Source organism: Balaenoptera acutorostrata, chromosome 1 (assembly GCF_949987535.1).
Source record: "Balaenoptera acutorostrata chromosome 1, mBalAcu1.1, whole genome shotgun sequence".
NCBI classification, from domain to species: Eukaryota; Metazoa; Chordata; class Mammalia; order Artiodactyla; family Balaenopteridae; genus Balaenoptera; species Balaenoptera acutorostrata.
This window is the reverse complement of record NC_080064.1, coordinates 54,537,284-54,564,291: the sequence shown is the minus strand read 5'-3', so window position 1 is coordinate 54,564,291 and position 27,008 is coordinate 54,537,284. Positions and strand designations below refer to the sequence as shown.

Sequence of the window (27,008 nt, the reverse complement as noted above, 5' to 3'; positions counted from 1 at the left end):
TCTGACTTTAGAAATAGCGTTGGGTACAACCCCAAATCCAATCTTCAGACTAAAATTTAAACACTTAAGTAGCTTATTATTTTCAGCTGACTCGAGGAGATATTTTCTCATTTTTTCTAGGTATTTTTCAGACAAACTATGTGCCTCCACACACATATAAGTATCAGCATGCCTCTTTAAAACAAGTAGTTTGGGTAGTGTGAGAAACATATTCAAAGTAAGCCATTGCATTTGTCACATACCTTATGTGCCTTTGAGCACAACTCCTGAAATTCATTTAGTGGGCATTCACTTAGAATTTTCTGAAGAACAATTTCTCTGTAAATTATTAACTTTTTATTGCCACATTTCCCAGATTCAATTAGATTAACATTTAGTGTCATTTCTCAAATAGAGATAATCATCCCGATAATGCTTTGAAGAAAGAACTTGCATGTTATATACATTTTAGGCTTTTAACTTGTCTTATTTATTTGGCAGGAATGTGTATATGTGCCGGGGCAGAGAGAAGCTGAAAAGGATGACACTTGATGGGAATTGATGGGAATTGATAAGTTGAGAATCATTCCATATTGAGTTTATGGCATTTGGTTTCCTCTGCCCTGGGCATATCAGAGAGCCGATGAAATATGCAGGCTAAGGAGGACGGATTCCCTAAGTGGCTTCTGAATACAACATTTATTTCTAGCCAGTGAAGTTTAGCAAACCATGTCCAGTGCTGCTGACAAGTAGCACAAACCAAATGACAACAGTATGCTTTTGATGTGCTGGCGAAGGTAGGGTTTGGAACTCCCTGCTTTACTGTCTCGCCACAGTATGTGGTAAAGTCCAAAGGAGTAGTGATGCCCACACGGAACCCGCTTGCTATGGTAGCAGCTACTTCAAACATAGTTTCATGAATAGGAGCTCATTTGACCCTTGACCAGAACCAGGCTCTAAATTGGCAGACAGAGAATCGGAGTAATTTGTATCATTTCAATTAGTTACTCGCTGCATAACGGGGAGGTCATGACTTTCTGCCATGATTACTGCCCATGGCAACCAAGCTTGAATGTACCATCAGTTTCCAAATACTTTCACTTAATAAATGTAACTTCATAAACAAGGCTCAATTGTTGGGGGTGCACAACAAAGTGGATTATCCACTCTACGATTGAACGAGCGGAAGATGACATAACTTTGTCGGCAAGATCCTTTCAATTTTTTTTTTTCTTAAGAGAGAAGCTGATAAATGGGGTTAATAACATTGGCTGAATGAGCAGTATTGATCTTTGGCTATGTAAAACAGCCAGGAGAGAAGTGAGTTTATGTAAGAGCACTCTTGTAGTTCTGAAAGCCGGCAGTTTTCTTTCACTGTTTGCTCTGTACAACCAAAATTCAAAAATCCTAAAATCAATGTTGCCATTGTTGGGTCCAAACAGCACACTCTTCCACGGACAATGCAAAGAATTTCAAAATATAGATAGCTCCCTGATACATACAGATCTGATTGTAAGAAACATTGGGTTGTTTTCTTTCTTGAATAGAAAGGGCAGCTTGTTTCAGGGCGAAGACAATGGTGTGTCTAGATGCCTGTGAAACTTCATGAACCCAGTGCAATAATTCAAGCCTTTGATTTGAAAAATGTTTTGTATGTCTTCCTCCACATCTGCAAATACCTCCACTTTCCCTTGATGCCAGCCAAGAGTTGTTAGCAAGTCAATGTTTTCCACTTGAGGAAGAAAAAAAAGTTCAGCACGTACATAAGTTTTGCTATTTGGCTTTTGTTTTTTGAATTAAAATAAAGGTTTCCTTCTTTCTTGTCACAATCTATTAGCCACTGGGAAACCTGGTATCACAGTTCTTTCCCATTCACCCCTGCATTTGTAGCAGATTTGACGGTGTGTGGAAACCAACACGAGCGCTGCTCTGTGACTGTGTCACCTACAATCAGCTTGTGCTGTGACTCAGATTAATCATGACAGTAGGCAATATTTCCAACATTATTAGAAGAGAAACCTAATATTTTGGGACATCAGGGTTCTCTGAGCTGTTGTCCATCAAACTGAGAACCTTCATCTCCTGCTCCTTGGATGGGTAACCTTAAGTTTTAACCACTTAATGGACAAAACACTTTTTTAACCAAAAATAAATAAAAATTAAAAAATAAAAGAGGAAGATGTGGCTATTCTGGTATTTAAAGTTATGTCTTGAGGTCATCCCCAGAAGGTTTGATAGTCATGCTGTCCAGTAGTGGACTCCCATTCTTTTTTGAAATGTATCCACCCAAGTGTCCTAGGTTTTTCTGAATTTCCATCCTTAGGAAGCTTTGTGATTAAATCTGTGGATGATTATAAGATAGAGATCTCTGTGATACTGTTAAACTTTTATCTAATATGGTTTCTATCGTGTAAACTGAATGAAGATTTGCCAAGGATGTCACAGAACAATTTACAGGAAGGAGATTGAGTGTGTGTTTGAAGGATACTTATTAAAAAGCTACATTATAAAACTAGGGATTAAAGATATATATGCCAAGGTACATGACTCAATTTGACAGTACTATTTAGAAAGTGGATGGTTTTTAGGTCTGAATATACCTGCATTAATATACTTTTTACCTTTTGTCTGGCTAGTTTAGTTTACATGAACAGGACTGAAAACTGGGTACTCTACTGATCTTTTGAAGCTCTGATTTTTCTTCTTTGTAGTTGAAAGGAAAGAGCATCAGATGATAAAGCAGACGTTATAGAGAACATACCATTATTCACAGCTTCCCAGTGATCCCAAACCTTTTTGGATCAAACTTTTATCAAATATCTAATATAGTCAAAATGCTAGGAATTTTAAAAAGTCTTTAGACGGTCATATCAAGACAGCACACTATGCTTTGAGAATCTGATTCCTATCAGATGACATAACGTTTCATCCATTCAACTCATAGATGCAGGAAATCTGAGCAACCAGGGGCAGTTGCCAAACTTTTGGTTTCCTGTTTTAGACCTATCCCTCCTAGCCCCTAGAAGAGAGTAAGTTCACAATAAATATGTGTGGAATGAATGATTTCCCAAGCTAATGTACAGGCGGTCTCATCAGAAAGAGACCAAAGTTTTGATACATTTCCTTGCATTTAGCAGGTTTTGGTGTATGAACAGCTTAACATTTTCCAATTGAATTCGTAACTAAATTATATAATAACAAATCCTACACAATTAACTGATCACTCAACACCTTCTCTTTCAACCTCAGGAAAAGAACCTGATAAAGTTCAGGACTTTTCCCGGGACCTTTCCTCCCTTTTTAGGCTTCGGCTGCTCCCAGGTCTATCCATCATCATTTTAGCTTTGAAAGTTGGTTCATTTGTCTTGTTCCCTTAGCTCTGTCACCTCAAGCTTCGAAGGTTGAGTCCCGATTTCTTGCATGTGGTCTTTCATTGGCCCACTCCCTGCTGGTACCCACTCCATCATTCTTGCAGCTATTTGATCTTCTTGGTTTTCTGTGTGTCAGACTCTGCCCAGCCACCTGATGGTTTTTGGTTCCAGGCTTGCCGCAGATTCTCTATTCTCTTGCTGACTTGTCACTCCATCACTATGCTAAGCTTCAACTTTTTCTTTATTCTTTTAATTAAGAAACGGTTTATTGTATTTTTTTTTCTGATTACAGAGTCACACTTGGTTATAGAAATTTTGGAAAATGAAGAAAAACACAGTGAAAAACCAAAACATCTTCTACAATCCCACCATCTAGAGAACATCACTGTTGTCATTTTGGAATATGAGTTTCCAGGTGTTTTTTTTTTCCTATTCTCCTTCCTTGTTTCCTTTTTTTTTTTTTTCTTCTCATATATTTTTGGGTGGTTTTGGATAGCTTAGAAAATTACTGGCTTCTTGAGCATTTTTTTTTTCTTTTCATCATCAAAAGCATTACTTTGAGCATTTTTCTTCCAAGATTATCTCCAAATGCTATAAAATTCCGTTTTCTTCTATTGCCTCTGTAATTTTCCTTCTCATTTCCTTCCCACAGTTTCAGGCCCACATAAAATAACTCATGGTTTAATGTAATGCATGTTCTCCATTGCCTTTTCGGTTTGGCCTGCTTGGATGTATTCCGTTACGAAGTTTTAATCTTGTAATAAGATTGTCATCTTCTTTGCTTTTCCATACATGACTGCTACTTTTTTTTTTCCACTGGGAAAAATATAGGGTATTTCAAGCCCTTATGCCTTATAAACTCTATTACTGGTGGTTTAGCTGCCAAAGAACATAGGGTATAATACCCAAATTACCCTTCTGGGCTTCCCCATTAGTAAAGAGACCTATGTATGTCATCCAGATGTTAGGCATCATTCTACAAGGAACAGGCTAGTTTTAGTCTTTCTAAAACCCTAAAGGGCTTCTTGACCTTTCATTCATTCATTCATTCATTCATCCAACAGAAATTTATGGTGCATCTTCTTTGTCCAATAGAGACATAATGTAAGCCACACATGTGAACCACATATGTAATTTAATTTTTTTCTAGTAGCCACATTAAAGAAGGAAGAATAAACCTGTAAAACTAATTTCAATTATATATTCTATTTAACCAAAAGATTCAAAATATTATATATATATAATCAATATAAAAATTATTGAGACTTTTTTTCCTGTCTTCAAAATCGGTGTTTTTTTATACTTACAGCACATCTTAGTTTGGATCAGCCCCATTTCAAGTGCTCAGTAACCACATGTGGGTGTGGCTACCACATTGGACAGCATCATTCCAGAGAGTCTTGCTGGAGATACAGTGACGAGCAAGACTGCTACAGTCCTCAGTCACACACAGCTTGAACTCTAAGGAAAAGCAGCCACACATAAGTGTTAATATGATGCTTACAATAAAAACAAACGAAGAAACAAAAATGCCAGGCTAGGGAAAGTGCAAATCCAAACTGTTATACACTCAAACTATTTCTGGGGGCTGGGTTAGTGGGCGGGGTGGGGGGGGGCAGGGGAAGAGATTCACGTTTTCTGTATTGTTGCCCCTACTGACTTTGCAATTAACTAATTGTGGGATCTTGGACCAATTAACCTCTCCTTCTGGACTCAGATTTGAATTATCACCCACAGCTCCTTGACTCTAAAGAACCTACATTAAAAAATAAAAGAGAAGAACCCATATTTAGCCAAATCTGCCCTACTGCCTCCCATAATTATTAGTTTAATGTCTTTGTTGCCTGTTGTATTGTAGCTAAGGTGAGATTAGAGAAACTGTCCCATTTGTCTGTTTCTGTCTCTTCAGCACCATCCCTCCATATTTTTGGAATGAATAAATAAACTGAAGAAGTGAATGAAGGTTAAATAAAGTCTTCCCACTTAAATCTCTTGTTAGAATTAGGATTCATTTGACAGTTCATGTTCTCCCATATGATAAACTTCTCCCTGACTCTGCTTCCCTGCCTCCCCCTCTCCTTCTTTTCCATCGTCTCATAACTATTTAGGTAAGGCTTGCTTCTTATGTTGCAATAATTGTGAAAGGCACTGGTATGCAAAGATAAAAAAGACACAGTCCCTGCCCTCAAGGAGCTTGGAGCCTTTTTGATGTGTTGTTATAATTAATAACAGCTAACATTTACAGAGTTCTTTCTTTGTGTCAGGCACTGCATTAAGCACTTTATTGTGCATTTACCTTTTAAAATCTTCAGTTTAGTATGTTGGGTACTATTTTATTCTCATTTTACAGGTAAGGATATTCAAGCTTAAAGAAGTTAAATAGTTCAAAATCCCATAGCTAGTAAGTATTGGAGTTGGGATTCAAACCTTGGTCAGAGACTATGCTCTAAGCCACTGTGCTAAAAGACCTCTTTTAGAGCCTGGGATGACCTATTGCACATTATGCAAAACTAGATAAAGTGTCATCCTTAAAATGAATAACTGGTCAGATATTAATATTTTAAAAATAATAAAGGGAAGTGTGATCTGTCTCCTTAACTAAATCCTCCAAAGAACTATTTCTTAGCTCACTTACTTTATGCCTATTTCTAACATGTGTGTATGTATATATATATTTCATATTTGTATTTATACATATAAAATCTAAAAGGTATACAGATGGCAGTTCTGAGATCCTAAGTCACATACTTGTTTTAAGCCTGGTAGATACATGATTGACCATTTCACATTGATCAGTTTTATTCTTTTCAAAAGCACAGTTACCCTTGAAACCTTAACTATTACCATGAAGATTCCACTAATTCAGTTATTTTGCTGATATCTTCCTGTCCTGAGGGTGTTTATCTTCCCTTCATTCCCTCACCCAGCCCCCAATAGCTCCCCTCCTTCCCCCATTCCACTCTTTGTGTGTAAGTTTCCCTTAGGAATTTATGGAGCAAGATTGTACCAACTTTCCCCACTTATTTTCTTTAAGTAATGATTTTCCAACTCCTCTCTTCTCTTGTCTTCTTCATCCTCCTTCTCTAGATGTAAGTTTTATTTTTCACAAATGTTTTGAGTTCCTCTCCTGAGATTCCTTGCCTCTCTTCCACTCAAGAAGGTGTTAGTTGTCATTTAATTCTGGAAAACGATGTTGCATTATGCTTATTCTTCATATCTAATTTCAAGCATTGCTTTCTTTCAAAAATACTAAGAAGTATCAAATAATATGAAGTTCAAAATAATGATCTCTTTGACATAATTTTTGAATAACTTGTCATCTCAAACAGTATCTGTAAAACTGCATTAACTTTTTTTCTAATCTGACTTTCCCTCCTGACTTTCCTCTTTCTGTCAGGTGGTATTCTGCAGTGGTTGAAGACATGGACTTGGTGTCAGACACATGCAGGTTCAAATCCAGTCTCTGCCAGTTGCTCCTGGGCCATCTTGCACCTTGTGTTACCCTCTCTGTGCCTTAATTGGCTCACCTATAAAATGAGGATGATAATACTTGCATTGTATGGCTAAAAATGAATACATACTTAATCTAAGTACCTTTAACGATAATATTTAATCTTTGTAATGACCCTGTGAAGAGAGTAGTCACACTGTATAGTTAAAAACTGAGCCACAAAGAAGTTAATATAGGTAATCATAAGGGTAGTATTTATAGATTTGTATTTTTTTCAATTTAACACTATAGCACAAGCATTTTTCATGTTGACATAATTTGTAATGGCTTTGTAAATATATGATTTAATGGTGACATACTATTTCATTGTGTGGTTATGCCTTAATTTACTTGGCTATTGACTTATTATCAAATATTTGGATTGTTTTGGATTTTTCTCTATTGTAAATGCTATTGTGATGAACATATTTGGACATATGGGTTCTTCCATAACGCTGATAATTTCTTTGTCACAGATTCAAGATGAAGAATTAGAGTCCAAGGGCAAAACCACTTTTTAAGGCTTTTTCTGCCTATTGCTACGCTTGTTTTCCAAAAGGTTGTATAAATTTACACTCCCATTGGCATGGGAGCATCTGTTTTACTGCAGTCTCCCCAGGTCTAAGTCATTGTGTAAAGAGCAAAAAACAAAGGTTAAAAATCCTGTAATGCAGACTGTCTTTCACACTACCTCAAAGAATGGGTAGTCTTTTCTACATTGTCAGCCAGCTTGCATTGGCCTAATCATTCCCGCCAGCTTCATCTTGAGCTACCAGATAATGGTCAGATGCAATTTAACCTCACCAAAAGAGTCTTGACAGTAAGCACTATGCCTCTGTTATCAGGTGGACAATTAGGGCCTTTATTTGACAAAGTTCAGCTAAATTGAGTAGATTTTTAAAAACCAAGGTATAATTCATAAAATAGAATGTTTGCAGGTATCCTAATTGCATTCTTAGGCTGAGATGTAATGAACATTTGCTGCTTTGGACAGAACGGAGTCTGTGGAAGAGTATCTCCATGAGTTTCTTTTCAGAAAAAAGAAACAACTTTTTCAGGAAGATGATGTTAATTTATTATGTTTCCAAGTATGGGTTCCGTGCCGAGAATTCACTTTCTTCCACGTACTAGCTTTGTGGTCTTGGACAAGCTTAAATCTTGACACATCTCAATTTTCTCATCTGTAAAATGGGGATAATAATAGCTATCACTTAGGTCTTTTTAAAAATAGAGATAAGATGTGTGAATTCTTATTTCAGGTGCTCAAGTTATGGTTCATTGCATGACTGAATTTCTGTTGCTTTTATAAAGGAATTGTTAGGATTAAAAAAAATTTTTTTTCTGAAGCCATTTTTGTCTAGACTAGATGTTAGTTGATTTTTGGCTTTGAAATCAGAAAGGCTGTTAATTAGACTAGATTAAATATCTAGACTTTTAATATCCCCGGGGCCACTGCTCATACTTCCAAAGAGAAAGCACAAATTAACTCAGAAATGCTGCTCTCAGATTTGTGTTTGCAGTACAATGCTTATAATAAAAACACCTATTACAGGAAGAAAATTCCACAGCTCAAGAAAGAAAACCTATGGAGTTCTGGTGTCTGAAGCGTGCGTCAGGGCATAGTACCCTACTTTGACTTGGCACTTTATGTAAAGCAAGTACATGCTTTCAAGAAAAACTGGTGATCTACCTACAGATACCCCTAACTTTTTCATTTATTTTTTTATGTGTGAGTTTGTTTTATCCTCTGCCTTTTCAGCCAGAAAGGAGGATAGATGTTCCAGGATGCAAGAGAATGTCCATGATAATAATGACCACCATTTACAAAAAAAAAAGACTGGAAAGAAATAAACCAAGATGCAACAGTAGCTTACATTTACTGAGAGCCTATAAGATGCCAAGTCCTATGTTTAAGCACTTTTCATACCGCATCTTTACAATAACCAATGAAGAAAGTATTACTGTTATTCTCATTTTACAGAGGAGAAAACTGAGCCTTGGACTGTGTGACTTGTCCAAAGCAAGTGTGTATGAGATCTGGAATTTAAAGCCATCTTATGGACCTGATTTCTTGGGTCTCCCCTAGATCTCTGAACATGAATTTTTTTTTATTTTTGATAAATAATAACTTTTATTATATTTAAGTAGTTTCCATTTTACTTACTGTCTCTATTAGAAATGATGATCTAATTTTGAGTTTTTTTACCTGAATTTATTGACATCACATGGTGTTTCTCCTGTGATTTCTTTTTTTAAAAATTTTTATTGGAGTATAGTTGATTTAAAATGCTGTGCTAGTTTCTGCTGTGCAGCAAAGTGAATCAGTTATACATACACATATATCCTGAGTGTGAAATTTTTAAGATCTAGCAGGTAGCATGAAAAATGTGACTAAAGGAAGAAAATGTCATAGAAATCAAGAGCAGGAAGGAACAACTTATAGACTAACCAGACTAACCAAACTTTCTCTGTATCATTGTGGAAACTAAGGGACAGGGATGCAATTTTCCAGAGGTCACACAACCTGCTCTGTGGCCAAGTGAAGACACATATTGCTATCATTTGTTGTAAGCTTTTAAAAACCTTTTATTATGAAAAATTTCAACCATACACAAAAGTAAAGAGAATACCATAATGAACCACCTATCATTCAGTTTTACAGTTACCCACATTTTGCTATTCTTGTTAACTTCTTTTCTTTTGATAGCTCTCTTTTAGCTCTTAAGTGAGAAGGGGAATTTAAAAGTAACTAGAAATACTCATGAATTCTTTCTATCTTAGTTTCAGCTTTAAACAAAATACCAGGATGAGGACATTTATGTTGCTACCGACTAATATTCCATATCCAATGATAATCCCCCCCTCCAAAGCCAGCTGAGGCAGAAGAAAGAGAAACTTGGTGTGGGAATAATAATTAGTTTTGTACCTTTAGCTCATCACAGTCACATTTGATGTTAAATGTCTTGCTTTTTAGTAAAGTTCTCATTGGACTTGTTTCCCTGTTTGATCTGCTACACCCCTCCACCTCCCAAAGGAGGTACATTTTAGCAAACCTCTTCAAGCTAGGACATTCAGAAGATCAAAGAAAAGATGCCAGAATCCATCCGTTAGGTTAGCTTTTCATGAACAATGGTTCCTAAACATCTTTCTGCTGAAAATCCTATTATTTTTGTTAATAGTAACATTTTTATTATTTCACATTCACTAAGCACCAACAATTAGCTAGGCATCAGTTAAGAACAAAGAAAATCTGTTTCAGCACTTAGATGCTCAAGGCCCAATTCTCATGCCCCTCTGCCCTCTCTGTGTCATTTCTGTGCCCAGTATTTGTCTTTGAAGTTAAATGTGCCTGATCCACAGAAGAGAACTTCAGGGAAATGGACAGAGCTGAGCATGGACTGCCAGATACCAGAGGGTCAGCAGTGTCTTTAGGAGTGTCTTTAAGTGGTCGCTTGGCTCTCCCAGAGTCAAGGGATAGCATCACTGCCCTTGAGGAGGGCAGAAGGAGTAGTGAGAGGGAGAGAGAGAGGATAGGAAGCTGGAGTAGTTCCTTTTAAAAATCAGTAAAGCTCTAGACCTAGAAATTTATCTCACAAGAGTCAGATAGGAGGAAAAGGATCCATGCTCAAAATGCCAAAACGAAGCCCAGCAGATTGATTCTGTGCAGCCAATATCAATCATGCAGATAGATTTTGCCACAAAATGGTCCAATGTTCCTTTTTTTCCCCCTTTCGCTGACGTAGGCAGCCAGATGGTGCATGAACAGTGAAGAATGGGTGGATATTTTAAGACATCTTAACTAAGGTAGGGATGCCGACGCTAAGTATGAATTTCCCAGTTCTCCTTTCTCTGTACACATGAAATAAAATTCCTGTACTGAACTGCCAAGAAGTATCTGTTTCAATGGAACTTTGTGTTGTGCTATTAAATCAAAGTTTGAGTATTTCTTTGAGAAAAGAAGGTCTTGAAACTAATTACTTTCCCTTGATAGGGTCTATTTTTGTAGGAGCACATTTAGGTGATTTTAATGTATTAATAATCTAGTAAGTGCTTTGGACTCATTTTAATTTTTCACAATTAAAATTTTTTTTAACTTTCTAAGGTTATAAAAGTAATATATGACCATTGAGGAAAGTTTGGAAAATATATGAAAACATAAAGAAGAAATTAATCACCTATACGTCTACCTCCCCAAAATAACCACTGATAGCATCTTGGTATATTTCTTTCCAGTCTTTTTTTTGTAAATACATAATCATGCTCTCATAATTTAGTTATTTATTTTCTTGTCATTGGAGCTTTAATTTACCAAGTGTGAAAGAAATAATACATAATTTAGGTCAGGTAAAAAATATTAAAATATAGGCTAGAATTTATAGGATTGATTTTGTAATTTTAAAGCATCAATGGTGAAATTGTGAAGTCTATTGTCCTAAGACATGTTATAATTCCCTTTAATCAGCAACAATGGCTAAAACATGTGATCTAAAATTGTAGCATTTGCTTACAAACAGAAAAAAGAGGAGACAAAGAGAAACTATATGGACTTGCAGGCCATAAGAAAGCCTTGTGTTACTTAGCATTTAAAATTGTCAAAGATAGAAATTAAAAGTACAAAAGTTGAAGCATTGGTGACCACAGCAAGGCCTCCAGACATGAGTCAGCCACAAAAAATGCTCAAACTCATTTAAAAAGCTCTTTGTCATGGTCCAAAAAAACAACATTTTTAGTGTTTTCCTTTGACTTCCCATCCCGCTATTGCAAGTACATGGCTAATTATTATCTGAATGATATCTATTATTCCTGTGTTCTAACCGGATATGATCCAAATATGGCCACAAACACATTATACTGTGTAGCGAAATCAAAAGAATAAGATAATTCTGTTTTTAAGGGTTAATGGTATTTTCACTCCTCCTCAGTTTGAATCACGGACAATAGCTCTACTGTTGTCTATTCTAGGCAGCTGTGCAGAATAGTAAAGATTTGGAGATCTTTGTAGGCAGGAGAAAAATTAAGCCTTTGTATACTTTTTGTTCAGTATATTCTACCCAACACCCATATGTAAGAGTTGGACTTGGGAGTTGCAACAGGCTAAGGAAAGTTTGCACAGATAAACAGAGTTATTCTAAATTCTGTGCCTACTAAGCTCTGAATCACAAAGTGGAATTGCAAATCTTCTAGAAATTATATATAAAAAATCCTTTCTCTTATTCGGCCCACTGTATTCTGTGGGCTTCATTTATTATTTTTGAATAATGAAGATGTGAAACAGAATTCGCTGAAAAGTTAGCAATTACCTCATCATTTTCAGTTCTCAAACAGTTACTGTTCTTAAGTGTCTGAGAAGTGGAGTGGTCTTGTGAAAGAACATATCCATATATAGAAGGAAAAGCAAAAATGTCAGTATAGTTTTAGATCTAAAAAGTGAATTCCAAATAATTGGTTACTGTGGCCACAATTGAAAAGGTACAATTAAAATCACTGGTGCTTCCATTTGGGCTCCCAGGATGTACTGTTATGTACCTTTCTTTATGTCTCTTATGCTTGGTATGAGAGCAAACTATCCTAACACACATACAACTGGGAAGAGTGATCCAGGGTGACAAGGAGGTGGAAAACGGGATAGGAAATATCATTAGGAACTAGGATTTTATTCCATTTATCACTTTGGAAATCATTTCTAAGGAAGATTTTAAAATCCGAATGCCCTTTCTTATCTTACCCTTGTAATTGTTGGGAAAGGAATAATAATAATAGCTACCAATTATTGAGCACCTAATATGTGTCAGGCACTCCTTTTTTAGTATCTCATTTAATCATCACAGCAACTCCACAGTAAGTCAAATGCTTACCATGGCTAAAAAGGCCCAACATAATTTTTGGCCCCAGTGACCCCTCTGCTCTCACCTCCCACTACTCTCCTCTTTTTTTTTTTTTTAATTAATTTATTTAATTTATTTATTTTTGGCTTCGTTGGGTCTTCGTTGCTGTGCGCAGGCTTTCTCTAGTTGCGGTGAGCGGGGGCCACTCTTCGTTGAGGTGCGCAGGCTTCTCATTGCCAGGGCTTCTCTTGTTGCGGAGCACGGGCTCCAGGCGCGCGGGCTTCAGTAGTCGTGGCACGCGGGCTCAGTAGTTATGGCTCGCGGGCTCTAGAGCGCAGGCTCAGTAGTTGTGGCACACAGGCTTTGTTGCTCCGCAGCATGTGGGATCTTCCCAGACCGGGCTCAAACCCGTGTCCCCTGCATTGGCAGGCGGATTCTTAACCACTGCGCCACCAGGGAAGCCCTACTCTCCTCTTAAATAAACCATCCCAGTTGTGCTGGCCTCCTTATTCCTCACATACAACATATATGCTCCCACTACAGGGACTTCATACTTATTGTTCCCGCAGCCTGGATTGTTCTTCCCCCCAAATATCTGAATGGTTTGCTCCCTCACTTAATTTGGATCTCTACTCAAACTTCAACTCATCAGTAAATCCTTCCCTGATTGTCACAAAAGAACTAACGGCCCTTGTCACTCTGTCCCCTTACCCTGCTTTATTCTTCCTCATAGCATTTATCACCACCAACCTTGTCTCTCATTGCCTGTAAGAATGTAAGTTCCTTGAGAATTTACAGAATTATTTGAGAAGTAGCCTTTGTCTACTTTTTTTTCCCCCACTGATTTATTCCCAATGCTCAGAACCGTGCCTGACACATATTAAGCATTGATTATATTTGTTGAATGAAGGGATGAGTGAAGAAACTGAATCTCAAGCTGGTTAAGTAACTTGCCCAAGAATACACAGTACAGGGCAGAGCCAAGATTAGAACCTGTGTCCTTCTTGTGGCAGGTGGCAGATAGTATGTGACAATGGAATTGAGTTTCAAAAGATAAGTAGACTTACATAGTAGTCTTCTGCTATTGTTGAAATGATGTTGCCTACTTGTAGCTTTCACATCACCATTCCTTTTTAATATTTTTATTCCACTTAGGAATAAATCTTATTATTGCAGGGATGACAAATCACATGATACCATAAGGATAGCTAACCAACTTCTTACCTCATAACCTTTTTCCAGTCTATCCACTCATTGGGCAATGGTTCCTGGCATTTAAACCTGTGACCCAGGTATGAAACTTGGCATGAGAGGGGGACTTGGTGTACTCTCACTGTTCATAGACATGGTTCATAGCTACATGTTCAGATCAGCTTCTTATTCCATGTGAAGCACTTAGACCCACACCTGGCCCTCAGTCTCAATAAATAATAATTATTATTAGCATTACAGTTCCTTGAACCATGTTCATGCATCAGCTCTGCTGTCTCTGATGCCTTGGACAAACCCTGTGTCATGCCAGTCCTTGGCACCTGTTACCTGTGGGCAGCTGCTCTAAACTGGTTTGCTCTAACCTCTAACGTGGACACAGGGGAATCCTGAACTCCTGTTTATAACATCTCCACAGATATTTTATCAGCCTTTGGGCAAGTTGCATCCATGTGTGGTCTTTGAGAAAACTTAGGGCTTATTTCGCTAAACACTTTTGTTTAATCCACAGAAATATACACCCCATATTTCTCTACTGGCAGGTTGGATGATGTGACCTTGCATGAGTTGCTTCAGCTCTTTAAACCACAGGTTTCCCCGTATATAACATGGAAATAATAATGTTATTATTACTGTAGTAACAGGAGGAGTTAGAAATGGTATACTGTACATACTTCAAAATTATGTTGAAATTATTATTATTTTGTTGTTGTGATGAGGAGACTGGTGATGAAAATGCTGCTGCTGTCTCAAGTAATGTTGGGAAACCACATTCCTGATATTCTTCCTCTGTCCTTTGAATTATGTCCTAATTAACACTTTTCTACTTCTTCCTCTTCTCCCTTATTCCAATAGAAGCTGCACAGGAAGTTCCTGCAGGCAATGCTTGGGGCCAAGAAGGGCTCAGCAGTGTAATCCTCAGACCCAGGAGAGCATGGCCCCGCTACATCTGTGATCATGCAGGTCATGCTGCGAGCTGTGGATATTTCCTTTTTTGCTTCAAACAGCTCTGTAAACAACTCCCATGTCTTTGATCTCTCTTTTAGCACCACCTTAGACCATCTGTTGTTAGGCTGTAAGCCCGTTATTACTTTCTGTTCTGTTTGCTTCTAAAATGCTCTAAGGGGTCTATGGTGCACAGGGAGGCCTTAGAGATCAGGAACCATGCCTCATCCTTCCCCAGCACAAAGCACAGTGCCTGGAGGGAGAAGATGCTTGCAATGGGTGTTTGTGTTCTTGCTGAACTTTTCTTTCCGCTTCCATCACCCTGCTCTACCTACACCTATTTCTATCAGCTGACTTTTGTACAGACATTTCACCTCTGCTTGATTTTTTCCTCCTTGTGTTTATTCCACTAGGCTTACATTTTCCTCTTTAAAATCTATGCACTCAGTTGAATGCTTTAGCTGTTGGAAACATGGTCATTAGAGATTTTAGGAACTTTCTCGATAGTATATTTTACCCTGTTACTACCCTCTTTGGCATCTTAAATAGGGAACAGAGCTTCCCTCCCTTTGAGCACTGCTTTTTATCAGATATTAAATTTCTTCCTTTTTTTAAAAAATAGGGATTTGCACCTCCTTCATATATTTCTGGCAAATTTCCCAGGCTGTGGGAAATTAATTTTGGCCATTACCCTAGAAAAAAAGGGAACTATCTTTCACTTTACATGCATAATCTCTGTTTTTTTTCTTGTATCTAAATCCTATTAATTCTACTAGCCCACTTCCACTTTTGTTTTAATAATAATAACTAACATTTATGTAATGCTTTACAGTGTAAAAGTATTTTCACGTCCACTCTTTCATTTGAGCCTAACAACTCCATATGAATGGCAGAGGTGGTACATTATTATTCCAGTTTCACAGATGAGAAAAAACAACCACACCCCATGGAGTTAAAGTAATTTATCTTGGGTCACATAGCTTAAAAGAATTAGAACCTTGGACTTGAACCCAGCTTTCTCAATCCAAATTCTGTTTGTTTCCTACTGTTCCACACCATGTATATCTAGAAAGGCTCTTACAGACTAGTTCTAAAGGTGTAGCTTCAAAGGTCAGCTCGGTTATTTTCTATCTTGTTTTCCCTTTTTTAAATTGTTTTTGAAATCCATTCAAACCCACTTCTTAGCCATGATACTGGGTTTTTGTCTTCGCAGCCACATCTCCACTCTTTCCCTTGCCTCAGCACTCAGCTAAGAAAGTCCATCCTCCAGGAAAGCATCTCTGACTCTTCAGATTGGATTAGGTGGCCCTGCTTAGAGCACCCAGTGCACCCCAGTACGTCCCACACATCCCCATAGTTCTAAGTAATTGTCCTTTTCCTTATCTGCAACTGCAATCACTGGACGATGAACTGTGTCAGGGTAGGAGCGAGCCCATCATTTCCACCTTTGTGACCCCAGAGTCTAGCACTTTGCCTGGCACACAATAGGTATTAGCAAGTATTTATGGAATGAAAAATAATTAGTGACAAGAGGAGTAGAAAGGTTCTCTTGGTAGCTAACCAGAAGAGATCCCAAGGGGGTCTTGTTTTGTTTCATGTGTTTGGGGGGGTGCATTGTGCAGGGTGCAAGCATGGAACAGAGCATACGATTATATGAAGGGACAAGTCATCACTATGCCATTTCTCTCAAGTGCAAAAAATAGCCCTGTGACATTTCTTATAAAGGAGAAAGAGTATATTCAGCAGTGAACTATTTCTTTTCTTTTTTCTTTAATTGTTAATGATTATTCTTCAGGGTCTGTGGCTATAGGTCATGTTCTTGTAATTTTTCTTATGAAAAGCAGAAGTGTTTAAAAAACAAGTAAACATACTGGTTTTATAAAGTAAGAACAATGGTTTATGAAAGTTTGCATCTCTCTGAAACAATCTTAGAAATACTGATGTACCAGATTACTAGAAAACAGTGGATACTTTTGAATTCATGTATCAAATATTGACTGACTTAAATCTGACCAGTGATGTGTAATCTGAGTTGATAGTGAAATCTTAAATGAAGAACAGAAAGTGTTAATACCACATTTGAGTGTTTCAATTCATCTAGCTGACCCAAGATATCATTATCTTTAATGCTGTGTTTGTGTCTCTATAATTAAGGTTGCATTTGGATTTTTTATAACAAAATCCTATTTCTAGAGGTGTATGACTCCATTACAAAAATCGCTTTTGGCATACTTGGTCTTTGCCTGTGGAAACAAACAAACAAACCTCAGTCCAACCACTGGCTGAACTGAGAATGGAAAAGGAAAACACTTGCTTCTAGTCATTACTACTCTTTTTTAGCATCTTAAACAAAACAGTGGCCACAAGGTATGAAAAGCCTGAATATAAAATAGTGCTATTGAGTTTTGTGTGTGGAATTGTTGGTTTCTTGATATCTCTTGGAAACTCTTCCCTCTGTTAAAACCAGGTTCAAGCGTCTGCTCCCAGTTTTGCCTTCACCTACCTTCATTTCCTTTTGTCATTTGAATGCACTTGCTGTTTGGGAATGGAAATTCCTTGGACAAGAGCCTCAAGTGACATCAGAAATGAAAAGGAGAGCCAAGTTCTCTTCTGTGTGAGGAGAAAGGACATGACTTCTCATGTGAGGATATATTTCAGATCCACTATGATAATAAGGCCAAAGCATATTCATTCAACTTTACAAGTAATTCCCTCTGTCCTTCCAGGACTGTTTCCTAGAAGCCAGATCTTTTCAGAAAATGCTTTTGCTTCCCTCAAGTGGAAGATGCTGGGCCTTCGCTGCCCCATACAGAGAAGGACTTTGCTCAGGCACCAAAAGCACCTGAGGCTCTGTCTAAGGATGGGAAGCAGAGACCTCTGACAGAGCTACAGCCAGTGAACTTCACTGGGCCTCCGAGTGGGCCTGGGCAGCTCTGAAACAAGCTTGCATTTGACCTTAAGGGACCTGGTACAGTGGATGACCCTGAGGTTTGCTTTCCTTTTTCCCTGGGAAAAGTGCTGCTTTGCTGCCTGCGCTGTTCCTTTGGATTCCCCTCTCCACAAGTTTCATCTTTATCGGACTGACTCCTACTGGTTCTCACAACTCTTCTCAAGCTTCATCTTTCTTAGAAGCCTTTGCTGATCCCCTTTCACAGCTCTATCTCCATTCCCATCATATTGCGTTTGTTACCATGCCTGCCACTCTCACAGACTATGAGCAACCTGACATCTAACACAGTGCCCAGCACATAGTAGGTATCCAGCAAATGGCTGTAGAATGAATTATTGAATAAATGAGCTGAATTTAAGTTAGTTTAACATGACACCACTATATTTAACTGTTGATACCTTTGGCAAAAAGAATCCACTTTCATTGAATTGCCTCAGGAGACCAATACAAATGGTCCCCTATAAACGTTAGATCTAAGATTGAACTGTCTAAAATCTCCATTCTATGCCATGAGGTTCCTTAGAAATATCACCCTTGCTACTTACTGCCACTTATTGGGGAAAGCACACTCAGGAAGTAGATACCTGGTCCTGAATGCACTTCCCTGATGAATTGTTTTAAAAATAGCAGGTTTTAGCAAAAATGATAGCTGATATAACCTCTATTACTTTGTAGAAAATGAAGATTTGGGCAAATACATTAAACTGGTCTAAACAACTACTATTAAAAGTGTTAATCTTCTGTGTAACTGAGGATGGTCCTCTCAGTATGAGGTACTTACATCAGTCTGCATAGACAAGTCTAGATTTCTATAGCTCATTGAAAGTACTGGTTTATTTACCTGTATATGCTCACGAAGGAAGTCAAGGGAATTGTTACACTAAGTGTTCCAAAATTAAAGAAGGATCTCTTTAGAATCCAACAGTTCTTTCTGAGACGGACTGCAGAGCTTTTGTTGGGATTTTGTGAATGACACTGAGCGATCATAGGTTTACTGTTTTCAGATTATTAGGGATTCATTAATGGAATTGTTTATTCTGACAACTTGGAAAAGAAAGGCCTATACAGTAAGAAAGAAGTTTCACAGGTGCTACAACGACCCATTTTACTTTCGTGCTGTAGGACAAGTGCTAACTTTCCCTATGCATGACATTTTCTCTTATTTGTTTCATTTATAAAGAGTTTCTATCTCTGGATGAAAATTCTGATGGGCAAAACTGTAGTGTCTGGCCCGTAGTAGGGACTCAAGAGTATTTTGTTTACTTGAATGTTGAGACGGTAATTCAAAAAGACTTCCACTGTTGTAATCTGCTGTTTTAACACCTCTTTGATATCTATTAATTTAGGCTTATTGCCATTAATATGCTTATTAAGCATATTAATGGTCAATAAAAATAGCACATATTTTATCATACTTTCCAGTTATAAAAATGTTTCTACAAACATTAGCCAATGATATACAATAATTCTATGAAGTAGACAGACAGATTATATTATCTTTATTTCTCAGATGAGGAAATGGAGGCTTAAAGGGTCAAATGACTGACTTACATAAGATTCATCCTATGTAACAACATCTTTAGCTCACAAGACTCATTATTTTATATCAAAGAAAAACAACCGGCATGTTTTGAGTAATATGTTTTATCGGATAAACTGCACAATATTGACAGAGAGGCTTCTCTGCCTACAGAAATCCTTTCCTCATAGTCAATCACTTATTGACCTGGAGGGGAGTTTTCTATATCCCCAAAGCTTATCTGTCAATATTCCACCATTAGTCCAATAAAAGGTATTACTTGAAACTTGACTCTATATTTTGTCTGACCAATAAAGGCAAGTAATTAAAAATATTGAGTTAGGATCCAAGACATATTGGGTATTGTGATGCTCTATTAGCTACATTCTTGAAAAATAATTTACTGCCTTACTATTAAAATAAAGTTTATTTGTTTTTGGGGGTTTCTTTTAAGTTGGTAATTTGGACTTTTCCAAAAACCAGTCTAGATTTTCAGAACCAGGTATACTTCAGCATGCCCCATTCCTGGCCCCCTGTGCAGTTGGATAGAGCACAGATGAGGTAGTAGGTGATGATGAAATAGGACCAAAAGGTAAACAGGTTGAATCATTAGGCTGGCAAGACAGAGTGGCTCCTTGGAAGAGGGAAAGGCAGAAACATGGAAGGGTCTTTAGTTCTATTGTGACTCAGACGAAAGTGGGGTGATTTAGTTCTGTTTACCTACTTTACAAGGTTGTTGTTATTCAGAACCCAGCGGTCTGTGTAAGGCCTCCCTAGAGAAATGGGGTTTCACATGGGACACCTATATTATTAGTGCTCTTTGGGAACCTTGTAGCCACTGATCATTTCCACCCTCAGTCCACACTCAGAGAGCTCCACCCCATGCTATAGGTGTAATGAATGATTAATTATTACACTAAAATACAAGCTCCATGGGGTTAGGATTTTTTATCTGATTTTTCGCTGCTGAATCCTAAGCACCTAGAACAGTTCCTAGCACACAGTAGGCACTCAATAAATATTTGTTGAGTGAATGAATGAATGACTAACAACTGATAGATTTGGAAAACTGAGGAGAAGGAGAAGAAGGAACTTCAGGCAGAAAGTACACAATTAACAAACTCTGGGGAGGGGAAATGTATGTTTGACGGACAGTAAGGAATCTAGTCTAGTCTAGCTAACAGAGAAGACTTTTATCAGGAAGTATTGTTTGTTGTATGTAAACGACCTCAAGCAATAATCATAACTTAAGTGCAGTACTTTCACAACACAACCTTAGTCTGTATCACACATCTTAAAGGCCATCAGGCCAAGTAGAGAATTCTCAACTTTATTTTGTAAAGATCCTCACCCATGTCAAAGACCTAATAAAAGCAGAAGCCTCAAAGTTCTAGTTTCATCGTTATTAATGATTGCCAGTCAAGATGGCAGCACCACGCTTCTCATGACTAATATATCCTTAGCACCCAGCAGGTGCTAATTTTTTTTAAGTGAATGGATGAATATGTGTCAAGTATATTCACAGGCGACCATTGTAAGGATGCAATAAGACAACATAAGTAAAGTTCTTGCACAGTGCCTGGCATGGAGCTAGTGTCTGATAAATGATTAGCTCTAGTACTAACAATGACCCTGGACGGTAGCTGTATCACGTCAATTTTACAGATGAGAATGCAAGGCTCAGAGAGGGTAAGTAACTTGCCCAAAGTACCCAGCTACTTTGACACCATAGCTTGTGTGCTTCCCCCCATTCCTAGAGATAAGGTGCTTCAAGAGCTGAGTGTCATTTCTATTGGGTGCAGAAATATGAGCCAGAAAATACCATTTTATTCTATTCCAACGAGTCATTGTGAGGCAAATTCTTGGAAATGTTCAGAGACAGTACAGAATATAAATGAAATATATATATTACTTTCACTAGACAACATAATATTGTGGTTAAGAGACTAAAATATGGTATTGGACAGTTTCAGTTTAGAGTCCCAGCTGCTCCACTTAACAAACTATGTGATCTTCAGCAAGTTACTTAACCTCTCTGAGTCTCAAGTTTCTCCTTATAAAATCGAGATTCAAAAAAATCACTTCTCTCATAGAATGCAATAAAATAATGCATTTACGTGTTTAGTACAGTGCCTAGCACATTGCAAGCAGTCTATAGCACACCCACATATATCCCATTTTGGTCATGAAGAATTGGCTTTATAATTGGATTTGTTTCTTTGGGTCTGGCTTGATAACAATTAAATTGGCATCATGGAAGCAGTAAGAAGTCAGTTTGGAAGTGGGCACTCCATTAAGACAAATGGCTTGGAGGGGATGCTCCCAGTTCCCTTGGTGCTATATTGTTTTGGTCTGTCTAGCCGGAGAGCAAACCAAACAGCAGTGTATTGATTTACGGTATAAAGACACTACCTTTACAAGATGAAGGGCTAGAAACTTTATTTTCTTTTAATGAAAGTTCAGCTTCTGTAGACCATAGCCAAGTCGGCTAGAGGGAACAAAGATGAATGTGTTTTTTTTTTTTTCCCACCTACAGATTTGATTGCTTTTCTCCAAGGGAGAACAGCGTCAGAAGGTATTATTAAAGCATTAGCCCAATAGCGTCTTGAAAAGATGGTGACCAATGTAAGCTTATAATCTCAAACCAATTTTTAAAAAACAATAAATGATACCAAAAAGTGACATAAATATGTCTTGTACTAGGAACTGGCAATTCCTAAGTTAGCTGAGTAAAATTCATTCAGTGTGTTATTTATTTTATAGAAAGTCATGCTATACTACATTATAATTACTTATAGTAATTGGTATTTTGAGGAAATATCAGTTTGTTAATAAAGTCTCAAATAATGTTATTTTCTTCAGTTGCAGTTCTTTATCCTGGAGAATGTTTTAGGAATTTACCTATATTCTAGAAAAAGAGTGAGAATATAGATTCAAACACAGTGATGGGAAAATAATCTCTTTGGTTTTGAAGAACTGTATTATTTCTCCTGTTACTTTAAAATAGAATTCAGAAATGTGGAAATCCATTAAAAAATTTATCACTCAGAAGTTAATGTTTAACATTTTATAACACGGTACACTTGCTCTGGATAGCTAATTGCATAAATTACAACTCATTAATGATATGTTTTAACACAATTTACATCTGAGATTTGAAAAAGTGGATGAAACTAAACGGAGAAATATTGGGTTCCACGTTAAATTCTCTTTTGACTTCTTTGAAAATAACTGTTTTGAAATTAGAGTTTAGAACAGACTTCTAATGCAAATATAGCAACAGAAAATCTATGTGCTTTGTTCAAACAGATAATGGGGTTGGAAAATCAAGAAAAGGAAAATTGGAAGACAGAAGAGCTTTTGTGTAATATGGCTAGAGGTTTCAAACAAAACTAAGCATCAAAATATTAGAACACGCTAACAGAACCCCATTGTCACTAAAACTAATTAGTGTGCTGCTGTTTAATGCAAAAGCCTACATGCTGTCTTGACCTTTTTACACATCGTGTCTAAGGTTGTACCATAAAGCAGAGGGAAGCACAGAATGCCTCCAGACAGCCTCAGAGGTTTTCTTTTTTAAGTCGTTCAATGGATTGTAACAATGCAGGCTGTGTGTAGGACTTATTTAAAGATGCTGTTTATTAGATCTTGATTACAAGGAGCCAGTGAATTAAAGTAATGTCATGCTAGGGAACAGTTTCCAGGGCAGAATGACTGCCATTTCTTTTTAATGTGATGCCGCATGGTTTAAAATACACTTACCATAGAATGCACGACTTTGAAAGTTAGCTCTCAGTAAACCCGCACGCCAGGCAGAATGTAGAGCTGCGGATTCTCTGAAGAAGGTATAATAAAGCAAGATTGTCATGGTGCAGCAGTGCAATGCTAAGAAACAGTTATTGAAGAAGATAACCCCAGCAGGATAGTAACTTGCAGACAGACACATAAGAGCCTTTCATTTGAAAATCCCCAGGCAGTTTGGAGGCTGTGACTCATGAGCATCTCTGCGAGGCAGATGTGGTTTGGTAGTTTAGCAAGTCTCTTTTTCTTATGTTTTGGGTCTGACTCAATGTGTTTTCAGAGATTTGTCAAAGGACAGAAAGAGATGTAAAACCTTCCGTGGCTGTCTAGAGCCTCCACGGTGGAGTCCACACTCCTCAGAACAGCTCACAAGGTTTAAGAAGCCCATGTATCCCAATGGTTAAGCACACAGGCCCTGGGTTCTGATAGGTTGGGATTATGTGCGGGTTTTGCCATTTAGGTGGCATGAGACCTTGGGTAAATGATATAATCTCTCTAACCCCCGTTTTTGTATATGTAAAATGTGGATGATAATAGTACCTACCTTACGGGATTGTAGGGAAGATTCATTGATGTAGTGCCTTTAATATACTTAGCATGATGCTTAGCATACAGCGTGCATTCAGTAGGTGGTAGCTAATGACAATGATAATGATGACTACTGACCACCCTTCTAGCCTCATCACATGCCACTTGAATTACCAAACCAGCATTCTTATTTGTAGCCACATGAATCATTTGCTCTTTCCGAAGCACCACATGCATTTTGTAAATATTGTGGCTATATAGTGTGGGTTATATGTGAGCCTCCCTCAATAGATTTTCAGTTCCTGGAGGGCAGAAGTCATGTGTCTGACTCATAGCATATTTTCAATGAGTGAATGATGATTGGAATGAGACTTCCTCAAGGATCCTTTGTTGGCTTCCGCAGAGCAGCATGTCCCAAAGTGGATTCCAAAAAACATTAATCCCATACAAATTTTTCTAAAAAAAGGGTTCTTGGTCAAATAAGTTTGTGGAAAACTGCTTATTCCATCTCCTTTTTAAGAATTCAAGATGCACAGCAACATATTAAAGAATCAGAAGTTTGGGTAAAGAAGACTGTTTAACTTGATTCAACTCAGTGCTTTATCTGACCAGGGACTTCATTCCCCACTCTACCCCTACCAATTAACCTCCATTATCATCCCCCCAAATAAATTTAGTTATTGGTATTCTAAACTACCCAGAATTTCTTGAAATCATAAATAATGACCTTAGCCATCATTTCTGCATAACAGAATTTAACATGATCTTTTTGGAAATTGAAGAGTGGCACTAAGGATTCCACTAATGATTGCCCAGGTCTATAGCCTGTGAGTCATCTTAGATCCCTTTTAGCTCATCCTTCCCCACCTTCCCCTTCTTGCAAAGACCTCTCTAGTTGTCCTTTGTAATATCTCTGGCACATGTCCCTCTCTGTTTTCACTGCCACCACACTATTTCATTCCAAACCCTTATCACCTGACCACTACAACAGGATGCTAAGTGGTCATTCATGTCTTTGTCCTCTATTGCACCCTGCCTCTGGCTGCCAGGTAAATGTTCATCATACTGCTTCCCTGAAGGAAGACTTCAATACTTCCTGTTGTCAAAAGACATAGTTTCCAACTTGGGTTTCCTTCCAAAGGATGTTGGGGATTCTGAGCAGGTGAGGCTCTGGATTCTCTACAGCTGCTCTAACCAAAGCTGTTGTACTTGTATCTTTTTTATATATTGAAAATACGATTTTTTCCAAGAAAGGTTTCTGAATTGCAAATGAAAAGAGAAAGCCACTGGGGAAAAATTTTTATTTTGGCATTAAGGTGTCCCTACAATCTGGTCTGAGTTTTTTTCTAGTATATTCTCATTACTTTTTTCCACAAAGTTTTGCTCAAACTGGACTAATTTAATCATTATATTTTGGCACTCCTTTTTATATCTCATCTCTATTCCTTTGCTTAAGCTGTTCTTAAGCTCAACACTGATTCTGTACCAACCACTATACTATAAGCACTTTACATATATTATCTCATATATTATTAACAACAATTCTATGGGCCAGGTCCTAATAATTATTCCCATTTTACAGTTAAGGCTTAGAGAAATTAAGTAACTTGATTAGAGCCATACAGCTAATAAAGGGCAGAGCCAGGACTTGAGCCCAGGCCTATCTGATTTCAAAGTCCCACATTTGTATGTGCTGCCTTTTGCCTGACAGCTTTCTTTTTTCCCATATAATGACTGCCCTTCTTTCAAGTCTACCTTTTCCGTGAAATCTTCTCTGACTTCTATATCCCATAATATTTCTCCCTTCCATGAACTTCTTAACACTTACTATCAATTCCATTCATTTGTTAATTACCACACACATACACCCCCTGCTATATTTTTAAGGGCCAATGTTTTGTTTTTTATAGTACATTCTCTGAGGGTATGGAGGTTTTGTAACAAATCTTCCCTCTAGATCTCCACAGCTTTCAACCAGTGCTTTTCTTTTCTTTTTTTAAAAATAATTAATTAATTTATTTATTTATTTATTTATTTTTGGCTGTGTTGGGTCTTCGTTTCTGTGCGAGGGCTTTCTCTAGTTGCGGCAAGCAGGGGCCACTCTTCATCGCGGTGCGCGGGCCTCTCACTATTGCGGCCTCTCTTGTTGCGGGGCACAGGCTCCAGACGCGCAGGCTCAGTAGTTGTGGCTCACGGGCCCAGTTGTTCCCCGGCATGTGGGATCTTCCCAGACCAGGGCTCGAACCCGTGTCCCCTGCATTGGCAGGCAGATTCTCAACCACTGCGCCACCTGGGAAGCCCTCAACCAGTGCTTTTCTAAAGGCAAGGGGTAACAAGGTTGGCATGATACTGGGACGTGTCAGAAGACTTGAAATTTAGCTCTCTAACTGGGGGTGGGAGGAGTGGAATGAGAATCTGGAGCCCCAGATTCCTTAGTTGTTATAATAGGGAAAATGACATGCTCCACACCTGCCATTTAATATTGTTTTCAGGAGCAAATAAGAATTTTTAAAATGCTTGAATGCTGCACACATGCTAAGTATTGTTGTAACAGTGGACACCAACATACATGGATTAGTGGAGTCAAGCCAGGAAGTTCTGCAGAAAGGGGTGAACCGGAGCAGACCAAAAGAAGCTGGGCAGAGGTTGACAATCATGGTCATAGCAGCAAACCAATGGATATATTTTCTCAGTACAACACTGTTATCCTTTTACCCATCATTTAATGCAGCCCTGAGCTTTCCATAATCAGAATCAACCTCCCAGGTCAGCAAGCCAGAGACTAACCTTAAACTGCAGATAATACTTGCAATTTAAAAAAAGCTAGTGGCCAGAAATTAAACATTTGTTAAATTTTAAAAAAGGCTACTGAATACCATACCAAGTCTCTTTTTGTTGTCTGGAGAGTTATAACAATCCTCTCCTGGCAGTTAGTTTTAAGATCATTAAATTATCCTCATTTGCAGTATATTTGCAGAAGATTACAGCCATCTAAATTGACCCTGAAGGAAGACTTATTTCATTAATGGGCTGTCCTGTGCTAATGCATAAAGCTAGAAAAATATATCTATTAAATTCTTAATGTGTAAATGATGTTTCTGGCTTTCTTCTTAATTACAAAGCAAAATGAGCCTGAAGTGCACTATGTCTAGGAAGAAATGATCAATTTAATCCATCTTTCAGGGGAAGAACTTTTTTAGTCGATCCCCAAATTCCAGCTGGAAAAGCTCTTCCTGGGCAGCAGGCTTGGGACTTATTGCTTCCATCAGAGCTACAGCAAAATGTGCAGCCTGGCAAGCTGTGGTACATTTTTCTCTGGATTCCAATGAACACAACAAAGAGGTAATTTGAGTTCTTAGAGATGTTCCCTCCTCCCGTTCACACAGTAAAC

The 27,008-nt window shown here is 37.9% G+C and overlaps 1 long non-coding RNA gene across 2 annotated transcripts in view; it reads left to right on the top strand.

The window, feature by feature from the left end:
• LOC130707613 (uncharacterized) overlaps nucleotides 1–27,008 on the top strand; it is a 112,467-nt gene that overhangs the window by 19,975 nt on the left and 65,484 nt on the right. Inside the window, exon 2 of one of the 2 annotated variants that reach the window (XR_009007541.1) lies at nucleotides 10,584–10,644. The exons of the other annotated variant lie outside the window; for it this stretch is intronic. This is a non-coding gene — a long non-coding RNA (uncharacterized LOC130707613). The remainder of the gene's footprint in view (nucleotides 1–10,583; nucleotides 10,645–27,008) is intronic. 2 annotated transcript variants of the gene reach the window in all.